The 8,100-nt window shown below is 40.7% G+C and overlaps 2 long non-coding RNA genes across 3 annotated transcripts; both read left to right on the top strand.

The window, feature by feature from the left end:
* Positions 1–4,215: 4,215 nt before the first annotated feature.
* LOC103654418 (uncharacterized) lies at positions 4,216–6,501 on the top strand. Of its 2 annotated transcripts, XR_566104.2 has the most exons (4): positions 4,216–4,561; positions 4,711–4,824; positions 5,114–5,484; positions 6,413–6,501. It is a non-coding gene; the product is annotated as an uncharacterized lncRNA (long non-coding RNA). The 2 variants fall into 2 exon arrangements; XR_566103.3 differs by lacking the exons at positions 4,216–4,561; positions 6,413–6,501 and adding an exon at positions 6,262–6,313.
* Positions 6,502–6,649: 148 nt separating this feature from the next.
* On the top strand, positions 6,650–7,807 carry LOC103654417 (uncharacterized). Its single transcript, XR_566102.1, has 2 exons — positions 6,650–6,720; positions 6,803–7,807. It is a non-coding gene; the product is annotated as an uncharacterized lncRNA (long non-coding RNA).
* The last annotated feature ends 293 nt before the right edge of the window (positions 7,808–8,100 follow it).

The raw sequence follows: 8,100 nt of genomic DNA, 5'->3' as shown, positions 1-8,100 counted from the left end.
AGGTAAAAACCCTATAGGGTGCGGGTTTGGGTGTGAGTTTATACCCGTGGGTACGGGTACGGGTTTGATTCTCAACCCGACGGGTTTTTTCTCGTGGGTATGAAAATGTTGTACCCGTGCCTGCAAACCCGCATACCCGCGCGTGTGTGTATATATATATGTATGTATGTATATGTATATATATATATATATATATATATATATATATATATATATATATATATATATATATGTGTGTGTGTATATGTGTATATATGTATGTATATATATGTATGTGTATGTATGTATGTATATATATGTATATATATATATATATATATATATGTATGTATGTATGTATATATGTATGTATATATATAATATGACAACTTGTGGGTATTGTGCCCGCGGGTGTACCCGCGGGTGCCATAAACCCGCGGGTAGTGGGTTTGGGTAACATACGCTACTCGTCGCGGGTAGCGGGTACGGGTTTAACATTAATCTCGCGGGTACGGGTTTGTAATCTCTATACCCGCGGGTTTTAAACCCGTTGCCATCCCTAGCCTCGCCTGCCTCTCTCTAAGGCACTAAGGCATAGTAAACGTGTGTTTAGGGTGTGTTTGGTTTAGCTTTTGGCTTTGACTTTTTCTCCCTATAAGCCAAAAGCCAAACCAAAGGGTTGGATCCAGAAAGCAGCTTTTTCTAAAAGCTGACTTTCTCGCAGTGCAAAACTGAAATCATCTCTTGACCTGTTTTTAGTGGCTTTTGGATGGAACTGTGAAAACATATATCGAAGAACTTTTAACGGCTTTTAGTGGTTTCCACATAACAGTTTTTAGCTTTTTAACAGTTCACAGCCCACAGCAGCTTTTTCCATAGCTCACAGCCCACAACAGCTTTTTTCACAGCCACAACCCAACCAAACATACCCTTAGTTAGCGGGTTGAAATGGGTTGGAACGGGTTCAATCCATAACAATCTGTGTTTGGTTTAAAAGGCTCACGGGTTAGATTGGTTCTGGGTCGAAATACTTCTTGAAAATATGGGTTATAGAAATTTCTTAAAAACAAGCGAACTATTTCGACCCACTTCCTCTCCACCTTGTCGTCACCTATGTCTTATCCACTCTAGACAGCACAGGGGCGCGCCGCCACTATCGGCCTGCTAGGACGAGAGACCCCGCCGATCTACCCTCCCACGTTAATACCCCACCTACCTCCCGTCGTCATTCATCCCTCATATTCAGTTCCAACCCACTTATTCATCTGTATTCATCCGTTCATCCCTCATATTCATCTGTCGCATATTCAGTTCATCTCTCGTCGTGAAACAAACAAGAGATGGTGCATCTCCATCCCACTTTAACATTGTAATCAAATAAGAAACTAGGTTCAACATGTCACTGAAACCAAACAATGAACGGGTCCGACCAACCCAGAAAATGGGTCGGCTCCGACCCGACCCACATCGTTCTGAAACCAAACACATGCTAAGGGAATCTACATCATGAACTCCACAAAAGTATGAAATAAACTCATTTCTCATATTATTATTAATTATTAGTCTATAAAAAATAAAATAGTGACGTATCAACTTATTCTATTCCACAAATCAAACAAGAAAGTGAGGAGTAAAAAAATAATAGACTACTTCATTCCTCAAACCAAACACGATAATATGGGACATGCAAAATAATGTTTTGCACTGATAGAAGGTGGGTTAGCTAGAGATAGTCTAAGAGCATCTCCAATACTTCCTAAAATATATACTATATTTTGGTTTAGAAGAATATTAACATAAAAAGGTGCCTCAAACAGTTCCTTCAACTAAGTTTATAATTTTTTAAAGTTCCTATTGCTGGGGGTCTCCTTCTCTACCGAAGGTCCTCGAGACGGAGAAGTTGCCTATAAGCAACGAGATGTCGAAGCTACCACAAGTATGCGTGAAGAGCCGAAGGATGGCAGCTTCGATTCAAAGTGGTTACGAAGGTCAAACATAGTGTTGAGCTGAAGAGAAAAAGACTAATTAGTCCTTGATGCTTGTATTAGGATAATATGTACGTATCAATGTCATAAATGTACTTTTACTTGGGATGCGTCCTGAGCCTATAAATAGATGAACAGTATCCCATACTGTTCACGCTGACTTGGAGTTGCATTCATGCTTTTACCTTCGAGCAAGCTGAAGGTATAAATGTAATATATATTATGTATCATTTTGTCAACATATGGTATAAATCTTAATATTGTTTAAATAGTTGGTATACCATGAATGAATAAAATATAGTTACATCTATAACTATATTTTTATTTTTATGAATGATGAAGATGTGTCCTTCATGACCTTCGTTCAAGATCCATTATTCCAAAGGAAAATAATGTCTCGTTAAGGACGAAGGTTCTTAACGTTTAACAATCATGTTGCCTTGTTTTATGGTTCACAACAATCAAAAACAAGTAGACAACATTGGCGCTCACCTCCGGTGAACTCACTTTTACGACCACGACAATGGCTTCACAAGGTGATCAAGCTACGTCATCTTCGGCCACGAAGCTAGTGCTCCATTCACAGGTGGATCAAGCTCCGAACCAGTCAATAAGAAGCAAAAGAAGGAAGCACAGAGAAGAGTACAACATGTTGGAGTACAATGACCCTTCATCAAGTCCAAATGGTCTCATGTGCTGATTAAATTTTCTCAAGAAGACATTCAGCTTAAGGATTACCCTCACAATGATGCCATGGTCATATCATATGTTATCAAAGGATTCTTGGTTCACAATGTCCTTGTAGACATGGGTAGTGTGGCAAACATTATCTTTGCAAAAGCATTCAGACAGATGCAAGAGCAGGACGACAAAATACATGATGCAACACACTCCCTGTGTGGCTTCAGAGGAAAGCAGATAGTGGCACTTGGAAAAATAACAATGCCAATCACCTTCAAATATGTACACAACACCAGAACATATCAAGTTGTATTTGACAGTGTAGACATGGATTGTCCTTACGATGCAATCATTGGGCGAGGGACACTGAATGCTTTCGAAGCAATACTTCATCCAACATATTTGTGTATGAAGATACCATCAGATCAGGGCCCTATTGCCGTGCATGGAAGCCAAGAGGCTGCTAGAAGGGCCAAAGGGAATTGGATGGATTCTAGGGCCATTCACAATATAGATGAAGTCGAAGCTCACCAGCAGCAAAAGTTCATAAAATATAAAGTTGCCTCAACGGATCAACCAAAGTATGTGCTTTTTTGTGAAGACATAGTTGAACATAAAGTGTTGTTTGGATCTCAATTATCTGAGGAACAAGAAAAGGCTTTGTTAAAGTTTTTGTTCAATAACAAGGATTTCTTTGCTTGGTCAGCCAATGATATTTGTGGTGTCAACAGAGATGTCATCGAGCATTCTCTCAATGTAGACCCAACCATCAGACCGAGAAAGCAGAAGCTTCGGAAGATGTCAGATGACAAAGCCGAAGATGCAAGAAACGAAGTAAAAAGACTCCTCAGTGCTAGAGTGATCAGATACGTGACATACCCAGAATGTCTAGCCAACACTGTGATGGTGAAGAAGGCCAATGGAAAGTGGAGAGTGTGCATTGATTTCGAAGATCTCAACAAATCATGTCCGAAGGATGAATTTCCCTTGCCAAGAGTATACTCCCTCATAGATGCGGCAGCCACTTCGGAGCTTATGAGCCTACTCGCATTATTAGGTAAGGAGAGTGATCAAGGGCACAACTTTCCTTAAACTTGAGAATCTAGGTACTTCACCAAATTGGTCTTCGGGTGACAATACATACAAATAGACAAGATTTACATAAAAATAACAATACACCAAACATAAGCACAAACCGCGCAAGAATCACTACAAGAAACTGATAAACGTTCGTGGGTTTTCTTAAGAACGTGGGTACCGACGTTCTTATATTAATTAAGTTCATGGGTTTATTTAAGAACGTGGGTACCCACGTTCTTACATTAAGTTCGTAGGCTCTAGCTAAAACCGTCGAACTTAACCTTTTAGGAACGTGGGTACCCACGTTCTTAAATTAAATACGTGGGCCGCGTGGACACCGTCGAACTTAACCCAACCTAAATCCCTAACCCCGCGCGTCTCTCTTCCTATCTCCTTTCCGGCTTCCCACCCGTGCTCGCACCCGCCGCCGGCCGCCAGCCCGAGCACACTACGCGCCCGGCCGTCGCCACCCAGCGCGCTGCGCCGCGCCGCCCGCTCATGGAGAGCTTCCCTTCCCATCTCATGGAGACGGAGGACTTCTTCTAACCGGCGCTCTCCTCGGTTTCTCTTCTCTCGGTGATTTTTGCTTTCTTGCTTGGGGACCCAATAAGCCAAGTAATTCTGCTTCTTCTCTCGGTTTCGCGGGAGTAAGGCGTTTCTTGGTTTTCCTTTCCTGAGATGGGTCTGAGAAAGAGAAACGCCATGGTTGGTGAGGCAGCCATGTTCGCCACATCTTGGTAGCCCTCACTCGGCATTGGCATCCTCTCGTTCTTGGACTTGAAGTTAACTCAGCCATGAGGAAGCATGGGTGGCAGCTGCCGTACCACCCTCTCTAGGTATAATCCACGTCCACTCACCGGCGTGGGGTTGTGCGCTCGCCTTTCCCTCCTCCTCGCAGTGTTCTTGCGATCCTAGCATTTGCCTCACGCGTCGCGCTCTGTTATAGTGTTCAGCGACTGACTGCTGACTGACGGGCGAGCTACAGGTGGTTGCGATAGCCGTGTTCTCGGCACTGGGGTTCACCTTCTACGTCTTCTTTGTGCCGTTCGTGGGGACGAAGCCGTTCCAGATTGTGGCCATGGCTATCTACACTCCATTGGTGAGGTTCCTGCCCTTTTTTTCAGGGGTTTAATTCGCTAGTATGCATAGATCTGGAGTTCGGTATTTGTTTCGCTGCCAGCCATCCCGCGCTTTACAGTTCTTGGTACTTACTACGTCAGGCATTGCAAGTTCAAACGCTGGTAGAGAACGTCATCTGCTTTGCATGTGCTGCACATATCTGTTGTAAAGGAATGATGATATGGCATCCGTTAGACTATATAGCATCATTGCTCACTTGAGCGACTGGACAATTTAACCTCGAGAATGATTAATGTCTTCTCTTGCAGATTACATGTGTTGTTGTGTTATACATATGGTGTGCGGCAACAAATCCTGGAGACCCAGGCATTTTCGATTCAACGAAGAATTTGAAGTTAGATAAGAATGAAAAGCACTCCTATGTGAATTCGGATCAGGGGATTAATCATTGAGAAGGCCATTAAGTGAGACTTTTGGTACTGCTGATAACAGTGAGAAGCTGAGCAGCATGCTTGAGAGGAACAATTCGCCTTCTTGGCCCAGATTTTCTGGAATTATTTCCCTGGTTTGTCTCCCATTCTCTTGCCTTTGCAAACGGTGCCTCCATTCAGACAGTCTATCTTCAGAACACAAAATGTGTGAAGAAGGCATGTTTTTCTGCAGCTTATGCGAAGCAGAGGTATTGTTAATGAGTCCTTTTCCTATTCCTTGTACTGCACTCATGTACTCCATATATTGCTCTTGGGGCTATTCAATACAAACAAGTGCTATTGATAGCACGGTATCATTTTTTTCCAGAGGGTTCTATCTGCTAGCTGTTGCTGATGCTCATGTGTTGCACATGAATACTCATACCTGAACATACTTGTCCTGTTTCTTCAAGCTATACTGGTCTGGGTTGTTCGCTTCGGATTAAAGCCGGCCGTTTGAACCGCTGTAGCTGCAATCCATAGAAACAAAAATAATGTAGAAGCGGTATAAGCCGATACAAATTAAAGCCAAGCGAACTAGTAAAACTTTTACAGTGAATTTTACATCTTCCAGCTGTTTATGCTTTAGCTTGGCATGTGCTTGTGTAGATCGCAGGTAGGTGGCATGCTCATGTTTGTACTTCAAATTTTGCTAATATTCAGTTTGCTATTCAGTAATCAATATAGCTTTGACAAACTAACCAATATGTGATGTATTATGAGGGAAACCCATGAAATTCAGGAATTGCTGTAGCAAACTATACCGAATCCAGATAAGCAAGGCTAGTGATTTGAACCAAATAAAGTCATTTAGACATTTATCTAATTGTGCTCTGAATTTCTGATTCAACTATTATAGCTGAATTGAAAGTCAGTCTTCTGATACATTTGGGATCTTGATTAGTGTCTTCATTATGACATTATATCTAACATTTTATGAAGTACTAGCATAATTCTTCACCTTTTGATTTGGATTTCGTGCACAGGTTTTGAAGAGCAGTAAGCATTGTAGAGTATGTGACAAATGTGTTGATTGCTGCCTTACCAGATTATGCTATCCACGTTCTTCACGAATAGAAGCAGTATTTTTTTCAGCTCTGGTAGTTCAATTTGATTAGCTTTCCTTTTTCCCCTCAGTTTTCCTTGCAGGTTAAATCCCATCCATTAAAAAATGTTTAATCAACTTGAGTTATCAGGCTTCTCATGTTTCAGTGAATTAAGGAGAGGTATCAGGCTTGGAATGCGGACGGGTACTTTTAGGATGTCCACTGCACGCGATAATTAGTTGCCTGTTAATATGTAGATTTGCAAGTATATAATTTATATAATTTTGTTGAGGCTGTGTTGGCTGAACTTTGTCATCTGCTTCTTCAGAATTTTCAACACGGGGCTGGATTTTGGAGTGCACCTTCTAGTCAAGGAATGTGCTAAGCAAGAAATTTATGGTGAATGAATTATTACTTTTAAATTTTCTTGGGTAATCAAAGCAATCAGCTAATTGATATGTTTAGTTTCTGTTTTTAATAGGTATATCCTTACATGCCTTCTATTTTTGAGATGAAACCAAATTAGTGCAGCAAGAATCAAACCAAAGGTATTGTATTCATATCACCTTTGTGGTCATAGAGGATTCTATCCGCAATCTCTTTCTCCAACTGTATATTTCGATAAACCTAAGAACATGCTTTTGAAACATTTAGACATTTTTGGCCAACTGAAGTTTGAGATGAGCAACTCAAGCTCATTAGAAATACTTACAACAGTTTAGATAAGATATCTGCTTATTAGTTATATTTTAGATGGGAGTTCATATTGGCCAAATAAAAAAGAACTATAGAATTATAGGATCTTGACAACAATTTAATTCTTCCCCAGTAAATGTACCTGTGAACATATGGCATTTTAGCAAAGAAGAATAATTGTTTTATTATCCAAATGAGGAGATGAACTATCTCTGCTTATTGTCTACATTCCACATGGGAGTTCATATTGCCTAAAGAAATGATATCTCTCATGAAGTACAAGAGCAAGAATGTTGTTCATGTGAAATTTGTTTTCAGTTTTCATTCACCTTTTGCTCGTCTAACTCAACTAAATCAGTTCCAAAATCTAGAAAAAATGCAAATGTTGTAGAAGCTACTATAGTATTGCATCTACAGGAAGGTTGGTAGGCAGACCAAGATGTGGAGGACAGTAGCCCAGTTTGCTGCCAGATCGAGCACCGCGAGGCAAAGTTTGGCATAATTAGCCACAATGGGAACTGCTGATACCTTGATTGAGACATTTTGACGCCAGAGCTGAGGAAGCATTGTACATTTGTCATATAATACCTCCAGTGTAGCGAGTCAGATATTTTGCCTTCTGGTCAAACTGCTCGTGTGTGTGTGTTTTGGTAGGGAATGTATAGGTTCAAACCTTGATGTTATGTTGTATTTTTTGGTAGATGACCCATGGTAGAAATAGCGCTGTTATGGTTATGGCACTCTCATGTTGATGTTCATGCACAAATATGGAAGCCACATTTTGTGTTCATCATGCTTTCCTATATCTTTGTGTATATATTTGGACTTGTGTGAATTTGTGATATGAACATATACCAATGTGTTTGAAATCTGTATTGTATGTGATATATTGTGTTGCATGTGATATTATGTGTGTCTAATTTTTTCATTTTTGTATTTTTATTTTTTTCTGGAAAAGGGTTAAGAACGTGGGTACCCACGTTCTTAAGGGTTAAGAACGTGGGTACCGTCGAACTTATTGTGCAGTCCTCGCAGACCCACGCAGGGTTAAGAACGTGGGTACCCACGTTTTTAAGGTTAAGA

This window comes from Zea mays, chromosome 4 (genome assembly GCF_902167145.1).
Source record: "Zea mays cultivar B73 chromosome 4, Zm-B73-REFERENCE-NAM-5.0, whole genome shotgun sequence".
Classification (NCBI taxonomy): domain Eukaryota; kingdom Viridiplantae; phylum Streptophyta; class Magnoliopsida; order Poales; family Poaceae; genus Zea; species Zea mays.
Note: the sequence above shows the minus strand (reverse complement) of the source record. Positions and strands in the feature narration are given on the sequence as shown.